At 36.8% G+C, this 20,853-nt stretch overlaps 1 long non-coding RNA gene across 1 annotated transcript in view; it reads right to left on the reverse strand.

Moving 5' to 3' along the window:
* LOC139076831 (uncharacterized) overlaps nucleotides 1-20,213 on the reverse strand; it is a 35,896-nt gene extending 15,683 nt beyond the window's left edge. Inside the window, exons 1-4 of the long non-coding RNA XR_011528825.1 lie at nucleotides 20,076-20,213; nucleotides 16,567-16,620; nucleotides 13,260-13,849; nucleotides 1,980-2,379 (exon numbers count right to left, since the gene is read on the reverse strand). This is a non-coding gene — a long non-coding RNA (uncharacterized lncRNA). The remainder of the gene's footprint in view (nucleotides 1-1,979; nucleotides 2,380-13,259; nucleotides 13,850-16,566; nucleotides 16,621-20,075) is intronic.
* Between the last annotated feature and the right edge of the window lie 640 nt (nucleotides 20,214-20,853).

The raw sequence follows: 20,853 nt of genomic DNA on the forward strand, positions 1-20,853 counted from the left end.
TTTGTTTAATTCACTGTTTTTCTAATTTATTCACCATTAAACACTGCTGTCGAATAAACAACACATCAGACTTCACCGAGTTTCTTAAAGTCCATGTTGGGAAATGCTCACATAGGAAATGCTGGCCTCGCCCTCTCAGTAAGTGCTTAGTTCTCAGGGGTTTGTGGGAAATTACTGAAGTGTTTGGGATCCCTTCGTCTCCTCTCGGTCACTGTTCCTCTGGACCTAATGACACCACCTTGTACCATATAGTAGTCTCTTAGTACATTGCTGGATGACAAGGAAAGTATTCTGAAAACCATCTGAGTTAGTGCATTGCTGAACAAATCTTATTGTGTAGATGCTTCGTAGCTAACATGGCTAGTCAACAATATGAGCACTTATATGCAGAGCACAGTGTTCAACAAATGTTATTTTCTCCCATCCTCACCCCCTCAGTGTCCAATATTTAGATTCAACCAAATTATAATCGTAAGGACCTCAGGAATTGGGACAGCCTTAAAAAGCTATTTTGGAGCCAGTGAACTTTCAGCTTCCCATATATAATACCACTTGATTGACTGGTCACTCTAGGAAGAATGAAGAATGTCTATTCAAACAAATGACATTAAATTCTAGCTGCTTTAGTCAATTTCAAAATAATACCAAGATTAGGTCAATTTGAGAATATCTCTTAATTTGAATTTTGTTATATATATCTAAGGATAGTAGCAATATAGCATCTTACAAATGTCCAAGCTACAACAAGCCTATACAGTGAATTAATGTCATAAGTTCATATTACCGAGAACTGTTGATTGTGTTTCTCTTAACTTGTTTACCTAATACATTATATTAAAGTAAACCAAAATGATGGAATTACTTTTTGAAGATTTTATCAGTTTTCCCTAATCATTCTAATCATTATTCTGCTGTTTTGTCAGGCTTCCAAAAATCAAATTCCTTTTAAAAGAATATTTGCTGCACTTTGCTTTTCTCTGTTTCTATTAATGAAAAGTTAGTGAACACAGCTCCCATCCAAACACTGCCACACCAAAATCTTCATGTGAAACTGTCCATTTTATTATCTTAGCAATAACCACTAAGTCAGTTGAGAACTCTTTCAATAATGTCAAAAACTTTGACAGTTCAAAGCAACCCTTGGTTCATATCTCTTTTTTGGGATAACTAGGAAATCATTCCCAGATTTCCTAAGTCTGGATCACACTTTTTCTGGTTAGCCTTTTATAACTAGTTGAATAAACATTTGGCATTTTTTTTAAAAAAAAAACAAATATTAAAAGCAAAATGAATTTTCCTTTTATACCTATATTTGACCCTTGGATTTTTTCCTAAAATTTATAAAACTTTACTTCTGCTTACATTCCTCTCAACAAAAGATTAATAGTTTGAAGCCTTGAAGAGACATCTTAATGAGATAATGAAGTATGAAATATTACTGACACTATAAATAGGTAAAAATACACTTTCCCTAGTCTTATGTTCTTAAGACACATAAAGAAAACTCTTTAATCATTCTGGTGCATTTCATATTTTACTTTCAGATCACATAAAATGCTTTCGCTATTAACCAAGGAAGTGTCTGTGTTTGCATCTCAGAAAATATCTGGGTCTCATAGCATATATAAACCTGGAGCATATCAGTCCAATAAATATTCAAGAGCAAGCTTGGTAGGATTTTCAAGAATACAGGTATTGAGACCAACTAATTAGAATGGAGATTTTGTAAGAATTTTCTCAGGGAGATAATAAACTCAGAACTTAATAAAGCTCAGAGAGCTGTGAAATAAAAGACAATACAATTCAAGCTATAAGGAAATTTGTAGATAATTCTCTCGCTCTGTCATTCCAAAAAAAAGATTGCAATTTCTGCCTAGCTGTATTGGACATTCTTTCTAACAAATGAAAATAACTCTTAACCAAATCTGATTCAGGGCAAAATTATCTAGACATATTAGTCTGGTATTCAGCCACCTTACCTGGAACCAGATATTCAGACACTTGTGATATGCTCTGGAACTCTTGGAATCTTCAAGTTGAAAACATGTGAACAATGGATTTGGGCAACTGAGGCTATAGGCTGGAGAAGCTCTGTATAATTCCTTGATCAATATGAAGACCTATCTTTACCACCACATGTAGTATCTCAAGTTTAATGCCTACGGTTGCTTGATTCTTCTGTTTGCAAGGAACAAAAACTTGTCAAGTTATCTCAAGTAATTCAGAAGTCGTTGCAAGAATAAACATTGTGGTGCATCCATACTGGGTTGTCTCTTCAGCAGCTCTTCTCTGAAAACTACCCACCTTGAACATTGGAGTCACTCCTACAGTTCTAGTTTGTTGTAAAACTCTGTTTCCCTAGGCGTCATAGCAGCACATCTGGAAAAAAAATGGGCTAATCAAATATTTTTCCCTACAAATTAGTAATTTTAAGCTAAATGATATAGATATTGAGTTCATGGGAGCTGAGTTACGTTATGTTAAACATGTTGAGGGAATTTTCATAAAGTCTTGTTTTTTGCATATCTGGTGACTCTACCATTCATTGGATTGCAATCAATGATAGACCTAAGTATTCCACAACAAATTCAAGTTTTTACATGTCATTTGTAACCAAAATAATCTTAACTTACACATATGATTATGCAAGCCCATAAAACACAGAACAATCAAAGCTGAACAACATGGACTGAGAAAAGCCAGAAATCTAGATAAATTTGAGATCTGTGGTAATGCCGACCCTAAAATTTTTTCTCCATGGCTCATCACTGATGGGTCTCAGCTAAACTTTGTAGTCCTTCTTTGGATCAATCTAGGACAGCATTTCTCAACTTCTACTATATATATTTTTTCTCTGCCTAATAGCATCTACTGAAACAGAATTTCAGCTTTCCTAGAACTTTGACTTATTATAACCTCTTATAGTCCTGACTCTCTACTTATGACTTTTTCTTAGCTTCCATTCTCATTGCTCACTATGTTTTTATTTTCATAATTTTAGTTAAATTTCTAAAAAGGAAAATTACCTTTTCTTGCCTAGGTTGCCATAGGTTGATGGCCAACCAGTGGATTGACTACCCTTAAATTAGCTGATGACTCCTTGTTCATTCAACTATGAGATCTCAGAATTTACACAGTTAACTCAATCACCACAGTCTAAGACATCGCTGGCATTTTAAGGCCTGTCTAATGCAATGACAAAGAATTACTAAATTCAGAAGCGTTAGAATTAGAATTAGAAAGGATTGAACTTAAAGGAAATTATTCTAAAGCTAAAAATAATTTTGCTTTAAAACTAAATGGTGGCATAGCTCAGTCCTTGATATTAGAGTTATAATAATTTCTGGAATTAGCAGATGCCAAGGTTTTAATCTGACCATTAAATATATATATCAGCACGGGGATAGATAGTTTCGCTGAAGAATTCCACCAAACATTTAGGGAAGAAATTATATAAATTCTTTATAATTCACTTTTTACATATGTTTAAACATATTCTCTATATTACAAAAAAAATATTTTTTTAAGAAAATGAGAATTGTGTTTTGTTGGTTAAGTTATTCCTTCTCAATTTTGTTAAATTCCTAAAGCTATTTGGAAATACATATAATCTCCCTATTATATGTGAACTAAAGAAAGCTATCAATAAAAACTTGGATATATGAAAATGAAAAAATGAATTATATACATATATCTTAGAAATAAGATATATTTCCTTAGAATACCACTTTTTTCAATGTATTGGGAAAGTAATGAATATAATGCCCCAAAACAAAAAGAGATAAATTATTCCTGAGTCAAGTATTTCTTATTTTTAAAACAAATTTTAAAAGATTTAGATGTTACAAAGAAAGATAAACACACTAATGTCTTGCTATATTATAATAGGAGCTGAAAAATCTCTTTAGGGTCATATTTTTCTTTGAGTTCTGTTACAGTAAATATGGGTTTTTGTATCACATTACATTTCTGTTTCCCAAGCTAATTATGATGTAAATGAATCGATGCACAGCATTTCCTAACAATGACAAGATGATAAAATTGCATATATACTACCACATACTGAGAAAGTTCTACAAAATTCAAAGTAATTAACCTCACTTTGATTTACATAAAATACGATTAAAATAATATATATAATATTTTTGGAAAATACTGTAATGAGAAGCTGAAACTTTTGCTGATTATTACATTCTTACAGAAGCTTTTAAAACACAGGGGTATGGTACTCAACTCTCTATATTATGCCTTATTTTTTCAAAGAGAAAATGACATATGTTCTTAGAATGTCTTTGGTCGCCCCAAGAAGTGTTGTAAATGAACCAAAAATGTTATTTCTCTTTCCTTATTAATTTTTAATTTTTAGCATAACATATTGGAGAATGTGTTATAATCATTCCTATTTGTGTTAAGTACTACCGGAACATTTCCTTTTTTATGCCTAATATGGCTAAGAACTACAGCTAATTATGCTTTCTTCAGTGAAATTCCAAAAAATAGCTCTTATAGTTTCAGACTTCAACGTGATATGCTTTCTTTGGGACTCGAATAAAGCGTAGTAAGGGGGTTTCCTGATAAATCATGATCAGCGGGGAAACAGACTTCAACCCTCACTGTAACTAAGACACTGTTTCTTTTAATTACTTAGCTGTGGTGAGAGTTGAATACATATGTCCTGTTTCAACTTTGTTTTTATATTTACTCTGACATGTTCAGTGGTTGCTCTCAAACTATTTTTTCCCTGCCATATGAGACACAAACTGTTAAGTTTGAAGTGCAAGACCTCTCCCATCCAAATTTCAGTTTTGCTAAATACAACAAAATCTTTCTTCCCCACTCAGAAAGCATATCTGAGTGTCACTGAAGGTGACATTATTGAAGAAATAATTTGAGCCCACTTAAATATATTTAAGATATAAATTATTCACAATCCTTGTTACCTTTTCTTTTTGAGAAGATCACTTTCAACCCCCTTGACAATTGATTGCACTAAAATTAGTAACACCTAACACAAGGCTGAGTTACTTTACAGGAGTCATTTATGATGATATGGCACTGTTTAAAGTGTTACATTATGAAAGAAATGAGTCCAAATAAAAACACCTTTTTTAGGATATATATTAATGGCACAGATAAGATCAATGAAAAACCACATTGACACCAATTCATAGTCATTTCATCATTTTTAATTTTAATTCCAATGACTGAAATTCTTATTTAACATCCATCCCCAAATTATTTCTACCATTCTCCTTATAAATTGCAAATCACTATCAACTATAGGAAGTTAATATTTGACTATTACTTTCTTGGAGATAAAAATAATGAATACATGCTTCAGTCACATGTGAAGAAAAACATAAGGACTGTAATTAACTGGATGTAAAATTCAGCAGAGAAAGGTGGAAAAACAAAGATGTTAGTAACTAAAGATATCAGGGTACCAAAAAAATGTGGTACTCTTTGTGATCAAATCGCTTTGTTTTGTTTTGTGTTTTAATATTGTATTAGTTTCCTAGGGCTGCCATAAAAAAAATCACAAACTATGTGGCTTAAAACAACAGATGTTTACTGTCTCACAGTTCTGAAGGTTAGAAATCCAAACCAAGGTGTTAGTAAGGCCACGCACCCTCCAAAGCTGCTAGGGGAGGACCCTTCCTCGCCTCTTCCACTTCTGCTGGCCCCAGGAGTTCCCTGACTAGGGGCACCGCAATGCCAGTCTCTGCCTCCATCTTCACATGGCTGTCTTCCCTCTGTCTCAGAACATAGAACAGATCCCGGGTTTTCCAGAAACAACCGCAACTAGCTGGAAGAGCTTTTCTCCACACCCTCAACTACAGAATCTATATAGTCCTTACACCAGCCTGCCATCTGGATCTCTGAAGGGAAGGCAAAGTCCCAAATGAGGCAGATAAATATCAAGGGGAATTCAAGCAAGGGTATGGTCTTGAAAGTATTCAAAGTATTAAAGAAAAGAGAGAGAGAAAGACAGAGACAGAGAAGCTCAGAGACAAAGAGGTGAATATAGCTTAGAAAAGACAGATGGAAACAGCCTGAAAGAAAACAGTTTAAGAAACGGAAAAGCAGATGATAGAGAGGTAGACAGATGATAGAGAGACAGATGATAGAAAGATAGATACACAGATAAGCTAATGTCAGTTAGAAAGACATTCGCAGACATGAATAAATTTCTTAAATAAAAGCCTAAACAATTAATGAATCAAAATAAATAATTAGAATTAAAGAATTTGTAGTAAAAAGACTGGCAGTGATCAGTGAATCTATTTAAATGTAAAATGAAAACTAAAATCTACTAAAACTAAAATGTGTCATGACTATGAGCAATGGGTGGTATTTAAGAAAGGAAATTCCCTTTGACCTTGATATTAGGAATATTCTGTTTTATATATCACCTGAATCACTGGCATGTTGAAAGTGTAGAGAAAGAAACAGAATCAGCACAAAACTTGGTTTTGTGAAGATCCATGTATAGTAGATTAATGTTATAAATGTGGTTAATAGATGTCTCAACTTTTAGAATCAACCTAAAATTAGTATATTGAAAGTTAATTCTCTTATAGGACGGAGTATAAATGTTATCAATCTAGTAAATTGTCCATATTGGCAAGAAAAAGAATGAATGAGAAGTGAAGTGGAGGGACCAGAAGGTCTCTGAAATCTCAAAAATAAGACATATAAAAGGACTAACACCAGATGTACAGCCAAAAGTTGATGCGAAAGAAATAGCAGGGGAAGCATATTACTTAAATTTTAAGTGTAATGAATTGTTAAAAAGACTGATATAGCTATAAAATTTGGAAGGGAGGAGGGGAGGTGAAGATGTTGTAAATAGCTCAATCTTTATATATTTTAGTAGGAGATCACTAGTTGGATATTGTTAATAAATTACGGAAAAGAGGCATAAGAATTGTATTTAGAGATATAGAGGTAATTAGAAAAAGAAGTGAAATAAAAATTGTTTAGAAGTGCTTTCCTCTGCAGCACAGTGCTGGAGCGGGGAAAGATGAAGAGGAGGCCACCGCTTTCTGTTATAACCATTTAATCAGAGTTAATCATTTACATATATTACCTTAATAATTTTAAAAGAGAATTTATCTACTTCTAGCCCAGTAATCAGCTGCATGCCAAGGAGTTTAAGGTGGAGTATAAAATTTAAGCAGGCTTTTCTCTGAGCAATAGGCACCTTTTGGCCTTACACTAATATAATTAAGAAGAATTACTTAGTTACTCTTTGAATAACAAACAGTCTGATAAAAAGTGAGTTTCTGATCCACCTCTGTTGGGGAAAAAACTAGAAGATTTGAATAGCTGTTTCTTTTAGGTTTTGGTGTTTTTTTTTTTTTTTTTGAAGATTAGCCCTAAGCTAACATCCGTGCCCATCTTCCTCTACTTTATATGTGGGATGCCTGCCACAGCATGGCTTGACAAGCGGTCCAGGCCTAGGATCCCAATCTAGGATCCCAACCTAGGATCCCAACAGGCAAACTCTAGGCCACCGAAGTAGAGCGCATGAACTTAACTGCTGCTCCACCAGGCCAGCCCCTCTCTTAATTAAGTTTTGCCCAATCAGGCACTCTGCTACATAGATCATGTTAAGAGAAGGAAGATGGGGATAAAAATACCATTAAATCTTACAATTAGAACGATGTTGGTAACTTCCAAATGAGAGGTTAAGATGAGTGCTGGTACTGAAAGGAGTTAAGGAATAAGCAGAAGGCAAAAAATAGAAACAATATAGGTTAGCCTTAAAAGAATAAGGAAGGGATAAATGTATAAACCAATGTCCTTATTTTCTTTCAGATCCTCAAGCATGTCAATGTACCCTTAATCCCTCTCTGCTCTTTATTCCCAACATCTTCCTCTCACACCACCTTACTCCCAACTTCACTTTCTTTTGTTTACTCATCCTGCATGACTCATTTGAAGTGTCACCTCCTCTCAGAAGTCTTCCCTCACTAACCTGGATATGATTGCCTTGCTTGCGCATACAGAGTACCACATGCTCCCCCCATTATAGGAATAATCATATTGTCTTATCCTAGAAGGCAGATCCCATGTCTATTCTGCCCTCCGTGGTATCTCCAGTGCACTAACAGGACCCGGCACAATCAATACTTCCTAGTGAACGAATTTTTAAAGATGAATAAGTGAGTAAATGAATGAAATGAACGCATTGTTGAGAACTGTGGTTTGAGGTTTTGGAGGGAAGTAGGACATTTTCTTTGTTTTATGAGGAGAAATGTGTTGAGAATACTACTTCAGGATGAGACTATTTATTTTCATTTTTTACTTTTCAGAAAGAGTCAGCCAAGAGAGAGAATAGAAATGCAACCAATCGCTACTTAGTGGAGTAATGCCTTGGAGAAACGCTTCTCAAAATTTCAGTGCAAATGACCTGGGTATCACGTTAAAAACACAGACTGATTCAGTGGGCCTGGGATGGTGCCTGTGATTCTTCTTTTCTAAAAACCTCCCAAGTAATTCTGCAGCTGTTGGTCTGGGCACCAAACTTTAAGTAACACTATACTGGAAAATACAGGAGAGAGTGGGCCCACGGAAACAGCAAGGAGGCGTGTTTACCCTAGCAAGGAAGAGACATTCCAATTTATACAGGCAGGTGTATAGACGGATGAAGACAGAGAAACTTGAAGAAGGAAAAAGAGAAACTGAAATATTCTCATGGGATAGTCTCAATTCCCCAATAAATAAGTAGAAGATTCGTTAAATATTAAAAAATAGAAAGAGACTAGGACTTGCACAAAGAGGATATGTTTTGGAAAAGCTGCCATATGACAGCTTTTTTATGACATAGGGAAGGCCATATGACAGTGGTTCTTTTGACTGCCCAACCAATACATTCACCTGAGGACTTATTAAGAATTTTAATACTCAGCCCACACAGCAGACCAATTAATCAGAATCTCTTGGGTGTGTCCCTGGCATCAGTAATTTTAGAGCTTCTAAGGATGAGAATTACTGTTGTTACAAAGTGCAATTGTGTGCTGCATAACAACGTATTGGTCAACGACAGACCACGTATACAATGGTGGTCCCATAAGATTAGTACCATATTGCCCAGGGGTGTGGTAGGCTATACCATCTAGGTTTATGTAAGTACATTCTATGATGTTCACACAACAATGAAATCACCTAACGATGCATTTCTCGGAACGTATCTCCATCGTTAAGCAACGCATGGCTGTACCGAAGTCAATTTGGCAGCTGCTGGCAATTTGAAGCAGGAGGACGCTAAAGTTCTCCTGTCCTAAAACTTCACTGCCAGCTGGCGTGTTACCATGACAGTAAGTCTCAGACTGAAGTTTTCCACATTTATAAGAAGGTACAAAAATACTTAAAGCCACGTTAATGTAAACTAGATGAAGTCTCAGCCTTCTAACCTTTCAGGCACTCCAACTAGCATCTTGATGAAAAGTTCAACCAAGGCAAATTTGGCAAATATTTGCTGGCAAAAGATGATCACCTAATATGATCCTTTCTAGTTGAATCAAGAGAAAAATCCCCTAACCAAGTGAAGGGGACAAGTCTTCCTGGGGCACTAGAATTAGGGTGCTACTCCAGAGCTGTTAGCCTGCTGAGTTCCCTAGATTTTGATACCCTGTTAATGGATGGCTGGGCATTATTATTTTTTTTTTTTTAAGATTTTATTTTTTTCCTTTTTCTCCCCAAAGCTCCCCCATACATGGTTGTATATTCTTCCTTGTGGGTCCTTCTAGTTGTGGCATGTGGGACGCTGCCTCAGCGTGGTTTGATGAGCAGTGCCATGTCCACGCCCAGGTTTCAAACCAACGAAACACTGGGCTGCCTGCAGTGGAGCGCGCGAACTTAACCACTTGGCCACGGGGCCAGCCCCCCTGGGCATTATTTTTAATCAGTCACATATCTTGTACAACAGTCATTTTGCCAATGAAAATTTATTTTTACCATTCCTTATGTTAATTAACAAATTCTCTAGTGCAGATTTAGATAACACTAATTAAATGGCTTGCTGTACCTGTGGCTAAAGTGTGGGCCTTTGATTAAAGTCTTTGAAATGTTAATTAACCACTCTGAATTGTAAACAACTGATTCTGGTACTTAAAATTTAAACAACATTTCCTAAAGTGTCGATTGAAGTTAATATCAGCAAACATTGTCATCCTGTCTTTGTCTACATGGGGAGTGGGGGCTGTTTGGGACTTTTTGGTTGTTATTACCACATAATTGACGGGTGGTTAGTGAATGGGAGCCACAGTTGCTAGAAATATTGCAAGACATAGAATAGTCTCTTACAAAAAAGGATTGGACTGAGTCTCACACAATTTCAACAAACATTTGTTTACCAAATATTCACTCTTTTCATCTTCCAGTAAATTGCCTCCTTTCCTTTGAAGGCCCAGACCCGGCTCCTCCTCTCCTTAGTCTAGAATGACATATATACCTCATTTTGCCTGACGGTCTTTGGAATTTTTCATCCTTATGAGAATTCCCTGTGTGCACATATTAAATTTGATTTTCTCCTGTTAACCTGCCTTATGTTATTTTAATTGTTCAACCAGCCACAGGAACCAAGAGGGGAAGGGGGGAGTGTTCCCTTCCTCCACACCTGCCATATATTTTAGTAAGTGAATATCTTATTCATACACATCTGAACCCAGACTTCATCTCTGCTTTACATAAAAGCATAACATATGTCTGCAGCCTTTTAGAGAACACAATTTTCCAACGATGCAAGTGACGTATGAATCAAGGGGAAATACTTGTTTAGTTTCAATCTTTATCAAGAATTGCTTAAAATTACAGAAATAATGTGACCACCAATGGCAAAGAAACTAATACTCGCTGAACACAACACACCTGTATCAGTCTGCATCTGTGGCTGTTGCAGTCACAGTAATATTAAACATTGGTGCAAGCATCTGGCTATTTTATTATGCCTTTTAGTGTAAATTGTACATGACTTGTATGAAACAAAATTCATGTAATTGTATTGTAACTTTCCTTTTATGTCTCTCTTATGTTACAGCTGTTTCATTTATAACTTGATTTTTTAAAATTCTGTGCATAAGTAGGTCATATTATTTATGTTTCATTTTATAATAGTAACGGAAGAGTTAAACTATTAAACCGCTGTGCTACCCTGAGCTGGTTTAGGGTAAATTATAGGTATTATCATAGTTTTCGAATAAAGCTATTGAAAAGAGTTATGCAGCAGAAGATAGACAGCATGTTTTCAAAGTGGACCTAATCACATTGTTTTGTGTTTTCTATTAATGCTCATTAATCGATCTATAAGCATAGTTGTTCCTGAAGATTATGGCAGAAAAAAAGAGGTGAGAATCACTTTGTCTACATTCTTAAACTCATCTAACAAGATGAGGAAGTATGTTGTGTGTAATAGATGTGTGGATAACAGGAGATGGAGAGCAGTAAAGACTTCGCCTTCTGTTAAAACAAAAGTTGAACCAAAGTTAAACAGGTAAGACTTTATTGAAAGTTGTTGCAATAGAAGAGAGAAACCAGAATACAGTCAGAACTCCACTCCATTTAAACAAGGGACAGCAGAGTTTTTGCAAAGCTGGGTGGGGGCTCATAGGTCGTTTGTATTTTCTAATTGGTGTTACCCGGAGGAAAAATAAACCTTCTCATATTTTCGTGAGAGAAGGTAGTTTTACAACTTAGAGCAGGCACCCACCTAAGTTAGGCCCCTCCCCTCCCACAGAAACCAGGAAATAGGAATGCTACCTCCCTTGATATCTACATTTCAAAGAGATGGCAACCAGGTCCCTGAGAGAGACATTCCTGGGTTGTAAAACGTCAAGGGGTGAGAAAGAGTTTACAATGACAGGTTTTCCAAATAAAAATTCTCTAAGAAAAGGGATGTCAGGGCCTAGAGTCAGGAAGAAGCCTATCTAAAGTTTAGTCAAGATGAGGGAAGCATTCAGGCAATCTTTGTAACCTCCATATTAATGATGCTGAGAACCATAAGCTTATTTCAGTGATACTGCAATAAGCCCCAAGGTATTTACAATTCTTCTTTTACTTGAGGACGCAACTATATTTTGAATCCTTCCCCAGGTTTCTTGGTCTGATTCCTCTGCTTACTAAAGTTTTGAGGATAAGGCAAAGACCAATTCCCACATAGATTCTATCAACTGTGAAGGACATACAATGACTGATAATAATGTACATATGGATGATAAGTTCAGATATGTCTGTTAACAATTGCTATTGCACTATATTTATATCTTAACACGCAAGATGAATATCACATTTTATTGATATGTAAGTATTGCTCCAATTGCTACAATTTTATCATGATTTATCCTGTTAACATTAACAATATGAATAATTATTTAAATGACTGAGCAATGATACATCGATTTCCCTTTACAAAATTCAGATTTAAGAGGCAGCATGCACGTTTTGTATACTTATTAAAGCTGATATACTTCTGATATACTCCTGCTAAATAGATTTTCATTTATATGATACTCTATTGGTAGAGAACTAAGGGTTTAGTACAGAACGTGCATTGCATGTTTAACGTACAAGAAAGTACCCCCAAAAAAGCTTTCGTTGTTGTCTTCACTTGAAAATATCTGTTTATGCAAGGCTGGAAGTTGAACAAAATATTTTCTTATGAAACCATTAAGCAAGAATTCATTTATCCCTAAGGATAGAAATAGTTGTCGCTGTATAGACGTGGCTCTAGAATAGATCTAATATTTCTAAATTTGCAGTCAGTTCTATTCGAGTTTTCCCTAGGTGTATCCCCAGACACCAATAAGTATTTGAAAAGGATACTGTTATGTGTTTTCTTTCTCTTTCTTATTACTTATGTGTATCATCTACCCTTCACATTTGTCCCTAAGAAGTTGATTTAAACACAGTTCTCATAACATGGCATCTGGGAGGCAGGGTACATTTTCTGAGTAAAGAAGCAAAAATATGTGCATTTTCCCCTTTCGAATTCTTGCTAGCCTTTCTTATTTAGCCTCTTGTGTAGACATCCTTCTATAGGTTACAATCTGCCTTAAAGAAGCCCAATATACAAATTTAAAAGTTATAAAACACATAAACAAGGTGATAACATTTATGTTGTAAAAGCATCTGCTATGAAAAGCGAGATCACCTGGTACATTTGCTATTGAATCTGATCATTCTTTAAAATCCAATTTACTCACCCACAACTTCTCAAGAATACTAAAACAAAAATTGTTTAAAATGAGGCAACTCACCTGCATTGGAGGTCCACGTGCTGTGAGGGAATGAAGTGACCCTTCCAGAACTCGAGGCAGCCTGGCGGGGCAGAAGCAGTAGATTGAAAAGCGGGTGAACAAGAATCGGAATTTCAAACATGTCGTCTTGTGGCCCACGTTCTCTTATTTGTCTCAGAGTGAAAACAAGAATGACTTAATCTTTTTCTTGTCTGTATTCCAATATCTGAATATGATTATTAAGCTGTTCTTCATCTTTCTCTTAATGTTAACACATCAGAAATTTGCATTGTTTAACTCTCTTTATTCTTTTACAATCATTTGATAATTTTTCTCCTTTTTGTTTCTTATGTTCCTCTTTAGTTTTGCAGTTCACATGAGAAAAGGAGTAAAGTCAGAAATGCACAATCTGATGGGGCTCCTTCAAATGTACGGTTCAGTAGCAACTACATGGTTCTGACGTCTCCTTTGATCCAAATCCATTTTCTCCAGAAAACTGTCCAAAGATTCTACCTGAAGGATCATTGATGGCTTTCTTTTTCTCTATTTCCCAAATTTCAATGTGTATTTAAATCGAGTCAGCAGCTTCATTGTGTTTAGATGACACTAACCTGGTAATAGAATCATATTAACATTTAAAACAAAAACAAAATCGATTCCCCTTGCTTTGATTCTCCCTTCTCTGGAAGCATCCAAACTGCCCTAAATTCTTCTCTGATCAGTTTCATTTTCTTAGGACTGTGTTTGTCACTTACCCACCAAATATTGACCTTGGTTATCCCCTGCTGTGTCTGTGGTTTTTCACACTCCTGCTCTATTTCCATGTGGTGTCTATTGCCAAAAGCATCAAGACTTGCACCAAAGGCGGCATCATTCATGTTGAAGGCACCAAGACCCAGGCAATTTTCTATTCTAAGTGTAAGCTAGTCCGCATAGACATTATGCACTGCACCTGCAATGCAAATGCTGCTCTTCTGCTTTAAAAGACAAAAATGGTGCTTTCGATGTCATACGTAAAATATAAAGCAGCTGCCACTAGAGCTTTTCTTCTTCTTTCATTGCAGCTTTCTCTCTCTGGAGCTTAGACATAAATTCATGGATGTGGAGCAGAGAAGAATCTAATGAGAGCCCACAGCTTTACCTCCAATCAGTCTTTATCTGATACTGATGCAGTGTCTTTAAACCAAACTTACACTTCCTTATTGTTTTATTTTCGGCTGTTTGTTTTCCTCAAGGATTTTCTTTGTTTTTGATTATACAGACATTCAGAGAGATGAATTTTCCCAATGTGACTGAGCCCTGCACAGCCCCTTCCACAATGGGTTAAAGAGGTGGGTCCACGTTCTGTTCTGAGCTGCTTTGGGATGCATATAGCACCCTTCCATAAATGGACTTCTTAACCTCCACATAGCACAGTCGTTTATTGTTGGTCGGCTGGTTTGGTTTTGTTTTGTTTTCCCCCCAGGTAGACAGAAGAGCAGTTAACATGGGGGAAAAAATAGTACCTATTTCCTGATCACTGGGCGTTCTCAGACCGAGCTAGAGTTAAGGGAATACCAGACCTCCAGCGGGGCACTGCCAACAGGAAGGACTCCAGAACCTCACTCTCCAGGAAGCAAAGGACAGCTCTTCCACCACGTCACCAACAAATTAAACAAACTAACCTCAAAACTGCAAAGACAACTTGAGTTCACACTGTAGTACTTTATTTCATACATTGTATCTATAGCTATGATAAATTCTATACTTAATTAGCATCTTCATCGTTTTCATATTTTTAAGATATGAACATAAAGTTCAAAGTTAACATAAATAATACAAATTGATAGGTTTAGAGAGTTACCAAAACTATTTTAATTTAGCAATATGCAAAAAGCTTTGCTTCATGGATAAAGAAACCATGGAGCCAATCAAACTACTTATGTGGAATTGGTAGCATGTTACTCTATTATGTGGTAGATGAAGGCCATTCTACATCCCCAAATTATAAAAACTGTTCTGCCAATGCTGAAAGAAAAAATTAACCTAAGGGGTGATTTTGTGGAAAGGTGATTTACTTTCAAGTGAGCATATTCTACTTTGGCTTTTTCCAGTTACTATCCTTCACTTTTTGAAGCAGTTATTCAGGAAAGGAAAAAGATAACTTTTAATTTATATATGTACTTACATAGACCCAAAGATACCCCACTAGAAACCAGCTCTGTTGGTTTTCCCCTCCCCGTCTCTGAGCAATATCCTGAATAGAATCTGTAGCTATCCATTCATTTGTGGGTATTAGAACTGTTTTTTTATTCAGTATTAAAAATCCTGGTCCAGTTTAATCTTAGTTAACATCAAATTTGGCTCCTTTTCTTGTTGGGCAGTTTCTTAGAATCCTTGGAACATCTCCCTTTGTCAATCGGTTATTGGTGTATGATAAACTGCACCAAAATTCAATGGTTTAAAAGAGCAATAAATTGTGATTTTTCAGATGTCATGGTTTGGCTTCATTTGAAGTGGCTCTGCTCCACCTGTCTTCAATCGTATCCTTCCTCTAGGTTGAATGAGCTAGCTGAGCCTAGTCTCCTCATGGGTATGGCAGAGGCATAAGAGAAAACAGGCTACAATATGCCAGCATACTTCAAATCTATGCTGTGTCACATCTGCTGTCATTTCAATGGCCAAAGTAAATTACATGGGCAAGTGCAACATCAGTGGAGCAGATATTGATTCCATGGAAGTGAAGGAAAGTGCATGAACATTTCTGGATAATAATCTAATCTACCACACTGTCCCATATCCCTACATCCTGCCCCATCCCCATTGCTATGGCACTCTTTCCTGAATTAGTGATGCAAATGCTGAGATCTTAACTGGTTTTTCTTGGCCTTTTTGTGCAGAAGTTGCCTCAGCCCAGAGGCAGTCCTTTCCACCCCCAGAGTAGTGTTTTTCCAATTTATTCTAGTCTGCTACCTTCTAAAGGGTATTTATAGCCCAAGGGAAAACTCAGCATCTTTGAGCCACCAAACTTTGGGAGTTGCGGTCACTTCTACAACATTCCTATCTCTTTGCTCCACACTGAAATGCATTTCCAGCAAGTCTCTTGCCATTTGGTCTTCCAGACAAGATGTAGGCATCACTCTCTATGCCCTCCCCAAACACCATGGGACAGAGATCAAGATTTACCAATATAGTCTCACCATGTTGGCACCAGAGATCCTTGAAGTCTTTATATAGCTGGATCACCAAGGTGGAAGAGAAGAAAAAAACCTCAAGCATCACAACTTATCCTTAAAGTTTAAACCTCCGTACCCTCTGCCATCTAGAGGACCACAAAGAGGCAACGTACCATCTTCAGAGCTCTGTTGTCCTTAAGTCTCCAATTCGGAGGGCAGAGCTGGAGCTGAATAAATGAAAAGAGAAAGTCCCCATGTTTATAATTGTGGTAGTATTTCCTTCCTTGACCCATTGCACAATACTGGTTTTCATAAATTATGGGCCAGAGTCACCTTGGCAGAAACCCACCTGGCATAACTTAAAGGGTTCACAGCATGCTCCAGTGCCTAAGCAGATTTTTCCTATCCAGGTGGCATAACATATAAAACTACACTATTACACACCATTCCTTTGAGTGAGCATCTGCGGGAAGTCTACATTTAGGAGTGATGTATCTCGGGGAGACCTAACCTTAAGTCACTGGTCCTTCATATGTTTGTTACTGTAGCCCTGGGTGTCACTGAGGAGTATGGCCAGACGTACGGGAAAGACAGTTCTGAAAGGAATCTGGGGGTCAGAAAAAGACCTCCTTTCAGCTTGTCTAAAGCTACTCCTAATTGACAGAATTGTTCAACATTTTCATTGCTGACATGTTAATGAATAGGGGTTTTTTTAATTACACATCGATGGATTTGCAAAAATTGAGATGAGAATTCCTGTGCTTGGCTTCTCTGCTAAGAACCTGTGATACTTGGGGCAAAGCTTTAGCACCTCGGGGCCTCATTTGAGCTTTTTTACATGTACAGGGTATTGTGGGTCTCACTGACAGAGGACATGTAAAAGTGCCTTAAAACTACAAAGTACTAGGTGATGAAGTGATCCTATCACCACAATTATTTCTGTCCTATATATTTAATTGAAAACTATGCTTCTAACTTCAAAGGTTAAGGAATTATAAGGCATTTTGGAATGCAGTACTTTGAATTTATTACTCACACAGTGTTCTGAAAGTGGGTAATATAATTGTAACCTCCATTATTTGGTACCTATTTGGAACATAAATTTCATAGACAGAATCTTTTAGGATGTGTTTTAGGTATTACGAGAATAATGAAATAATTTCCAAAGCACTCTGAGAATCTCAAAAAAATGACAAAATTATTCTCTTTTTTATTGGAAAATATTATATTTGGGGATCTTTTTGGCTAATTCCTGATTAAAGATCCCCCAATATTATATATATATATATATGCACTCAAAGTATTACCACATATATTTTAATTAAGATATATACGATTAACTGTTTTATGATGGTTGCCTATAAAAAGAATAATAATGCTGGGTTTGACATGAAGAGTACATTTATTTTTACTTCCTTCAGTATCATCTCTGAAAGAATCCACATGACACACAACTACTGGTCCCTATGTTTGTTTCAAATTATTCTGATTCAATTTTTTAAGGAATTTAAATTAGTACATTTATAGAAAACCTAAATATAGCTTATTTGTCATTAATTTTGGCATATACACATTAGATGATAAATTTTATAATGTACTATTTTAGTTTCCTAGGGCTGTTTTAATACAGTATCACACACTGGGTGACTTAGAACAGCAGAAATTTGTTGTCTCACAATTCTAGAGACTAGAACTCCAAAATCAAGGTGTCAGCAGGGCTGTGCTCTCTCTGAAGGATCCGTCCCTGCCTCTCCCGGGCTTCTGGTGGTTTGCCGGCACTCATCAGCATCTCTTGGCTTGGAGATGCATCATTCCAATCCCCCATGTTCACATCATGTTCTCCCTGTGTCTTCACATTGTCTTCCCTCTGTGCCTGTCTGTCTCTCTGTTCAAGTTTCCTCTTTTTATAAGGACATCAGCCATATTGGATTGGGACCTACCCTAACAACCTCATTTTGGCTTAACTCTGTAAAAACATCAAATTCATAGGAGCACAGTAGAAAGGTAGTTACCAAGGGCTGAGAGGAAGGAGAAATGGGGAGATGTTAGTCAACGGGTACAAACTTCCAGGTATAAGATAAGTTCTGAGGATCTAATATACATGATGACTACAGTAAACAACATTGTATTGTATACTGGAAAGTTGCTATGAGAGTAGAGAATTAATATTCTTATCATAACAACAACAATAATAAAATGATAATTACGTGAGGCACAGGATGTGTTAACTGACCTTATTATGGTAAACATTTCACAGTATATATATTTACCAAGTCATCACCCTGTATACCTTAAACTTATACAATATTATATGTCAATTATATCTCAATAAAGCTGGAAAAAATCTATTTCTAAATAAAGTAACATTTTGAAATACTGGTGCTTAGGACTTCAACATACCTTTTTTGGAGGGACACAATTTTCCCATAATGTGTACATTAGTTTTATTGAAATTATATGTGGCAAGATAATGGTAATGAAGTTGGTAAGTTTAAGTCTATGGAGTTGCAATAAAAAATTAAATGCTAATGAATATATTTATAACTCATAATTTCTCATAAGGAGCTTACTGTGTCATTCTATAAGGTGGAATTTCTATTGTAATATTTTTTTTGAGGAAGATTAGCCCTGAGCTAACATCTGCCACCAATCCTCCTCTTTTTGCTGAGGAAGACTGGCCCTGAGCTAACATCCGTGCCCATCTTCCTCTACTTTATATGTGGGATGCCCACCACAGCATGGCTTGACAATCGGTGTGTAGGTCTGCATCTGGGATCAGAACCAGTGAACCCTGGGCCACCGAAGCAGAACATGCAAACTTAACCACTGCACCACCAGGCCAGCCTCCAATGTAATTTTTTTTTAATTGATCATCTTGTGGAATTAACTTGAACCAACGAAATACTGGGCCGCCTGCAGCGGAGTGCGCGAACATAACCACTTGGCCACAGGGCCAGCCCCTGGAATTAATTTGAAAGAACTGATGTCTTTATAATATTAAATATCCCAACCATGAATACAGTATTGTTTTGCATAAAATTTGTACTTTTACTGCTGTAATTGGTAACAAGGCCTATAAATTTATATAAATTAATAAAACATACCCATAAACATCTCTTTCTCTCCCTCCACCCCCTTTCTCTCTCTCTCTACACATGTTCACACATACATACATGCATGCATACATATATCCACATATTTTGAAGATATTACAGAGGGTATTATGACGGTGTTGGGAAGTGAAGTGAGGATAGGCATTAAGGAACAAATAACAAAACAAGAAAACAACTTTGCATGGCCTTTGATGTTGGTTTGCCAGTAAGTGAAGGGTGCATGCGATTAACTGACCTTATGCACTAAAGGGCGAATAATTCAATTGCTAAATCAATTGTCTCTTTATGATTTTGACAACTTTTAGATGCTAAGAAAAATTTTTATATCCAATGCAGTAACAAATACAATCAGGGAATACGTTTTTTCTTACTAAGTAGACACACTGAGATGGTCCTTTAAGAGGACACCACCAAGGAATAATAGCAGCTTTAAAACTGGAAAGAAAAATGTTCTTTGCTGAAAGAGCAGGAAGAGAATGGAAAAAATATTTTCCTACTTTAGCTCTGCGTCCTCACTACGGGGACTTCTGAGTTCTGACTACCATTCAGCCCCCTATGGTTACACTTACAGCAGCGTAGTAAGAAAGCTTAGGCTGGGAACCACAGCTTCCAGAAAGGCAGCACCAGCCATTCGCTTTCCACAGGAGTTGTCTTCCCAGCAGTCTCTGCAGCAGCCCAGCCCAAGCTTTTCTACTTCTCCCCAGGTGATGGCTTAGGTGGAAGGGAATGTGAGTCACGTGAGGTGGATGTGGGCGTTGCTCTGCCTTAAAAGCTCTCTGAGGGGGCCGGCACGGTGGTGCAGCAGTTAAGTGCGCATGCTCCACTTCAGCGGCCTGGGGTTCGCCGGTTCAGATCCCGGGTGTGGACATGGCACCGTTTGGGACGTCATGCTGTGGCAGACACCACACTTAGACAGTAGAGGAAGATGGGCACGGACGTTAGCTCAGGGCCAGTCTTCCTCGGAAAAAAGAGGGAAAAAAAAAGCTCTCTGAACATGTAATATCCCCAGTGGCATAGCTTCCAGATTCTCCACAAGTGATGTGCCCTGCTTCAGAAATTATTTAAATTGGAGCAATGTCAAATGACGTAATCTCTTATATTTCCAAGGGAACAAAAATAGAGAATAGATTCTATCCCGTGGAGTAGGGGAAAATATTTGATAACTCTTCAACAGACAGTACAGAGTAAAAATTTAGCAACAAATGTTACATTCAGGCAAAGGATAATATTTCTAGATCCCTCTGCTTTACTTCTTACTTTCTTATCCTTTTTTTTTTTTTTTAATGGAGGCTTCACCTTTAATTGTACCCAAATCAGACCAGGATAGTCATGCATGCTTCACCCAGT

This window comes from Equus przewalskii, chromosome 17 (assembly GCF_037783145.1).
Source record: "Equus przewalskii isolate Varuska chromosome 17, EquPr2, whole genome shotgun sequence".
NCBI classification, from domain to species: domain Eukaryota; kingdom Metazoa; phylum Chordata; class Mammalia; order Perissodactyla; family Equidae; genus Equus; species Equus przewalskii.